At 57.2% G+C, this 1,138-nt stretch overlaps 1 pseudogene; it reads right to left on the bottom strand.

Annotated features, from left to right (window-relative positions):
* Positions 1-201: 201 nt before the first annotated feature.
* On the bottom strand, positions 202-931 carry LOC115639960 (annotated as a pseudogene).
* Between the last annotated feature and the right edge of the window lie 207 nt (positions 932-1,138).

Genomic DNA, 1,138 nt, shown 5'->3' on the forward strand with positions numbered 1-1,138 from the left:
TTCCTTCTTTCGCCCGGCAATGAACCACACCCTGCCAGCTTCAATTAATTCTCCCTAATGGGAGCTGGGGCTAACAGGGGCCGGGCCAGGTCTCCTGGATCAGGCTCAGCCTGGGCAGAGGCCACAGATCCCCTACTTTGCAGGTCTGCTGGTTCACAAGGCATCATGGGGCAGACCACCTGGGGGTGAAGTGGATAAGGCTTACCGGGTCCTCCTCCGTGCCCCCTGGCTGGCTCCACCTGTGTCTCCAGCGGTGCTAATGTCTTGGCACAGGCCCCCCCACAGCTGCCTCCTCAGCTGCCAGCTCAGTGTACTTGGTGCTCCAGGCCGTGAGGTCCTTGTTTTGGATCTTAGCGACGAAGCCTAGGATCTGCATCCTGGAGGTCTCCTTGGCAGCCCGTGCCCCCTACTGGAACTCAAACTTGGATGGATCTGTGTGGGGTATGCGGTTGTATTCCAGGTACTTTTGGCGAAGAGATTCCTCGGTCACCAATTTGTTGACATCCCCAAAGACCTCATGTCTCATTCCAGGGTCAACTCGTGGTCTCCTCAACAGCTCCCACCCAGGAGATTCTTTAGCATCATTCCCCTTCATGAAGAGGAAGCTGAGGATGATGTTGAGGAGGCCCAGGTTTGCTGTCCAATCATCCTTTTTCAGCTTCTCCACTTCCAGGCGCGGCAGGTTGCTGACCGGGATGTAGATGTGATGCTTGGAGTCTCTCCACCAGCTGCAGCCCAAAAACCTTCTGATCCACCTGAGCCGTCCTGTCTCATTCTGCCACAGAGGATGCAGCACGGAGGGCTTTCCTTTTGGGGGAACAGTCTGCACCGGCGGTACCAAAAGTTTCAACGCTCTCAGCTTGGTGAGCACAATCAGGTCTCGTGCCACGGAGAAAGTCTCTGGAGTGGATGGCAGCCCAAGCTCGACCATGGTACGCACTGGGGAGCTTACGTGCACTGGACTTGACGGCCCTTGTGGCACCAGAGTCAACGGTACTGGGGTTGGTGACTTTGCGGACCGGTCCAACATGGGACACAACTCCGAGGGAGGCACAGGCAGTGCCAGCAACCGCAAGGGGGCAGCAGGTTGTTTGTGCTGCTTCATCTTTTTCAGGGAGAGCGAGCGCCGCTGCGCTGA

The sequence above is a fragment of the Gopherus evgoodei genome, unplaced genomic scaffold (assembly GCF_007399415.2).
Source record: "Gopherus evgoodei ecotype Sinaloan lineage unplaced genomic scaffold, rGopEvg1_v1.p scaffold_162_arrow_ctg1, whole genome shotgun sequence".
In the NCBI taxonomy this organism is placed as follows: domain Eukaryota; kingdom Metazoa; phylum Chordata; order Testudines; family Testudinidae; genus Gopherus; species Gopherus evgoodei.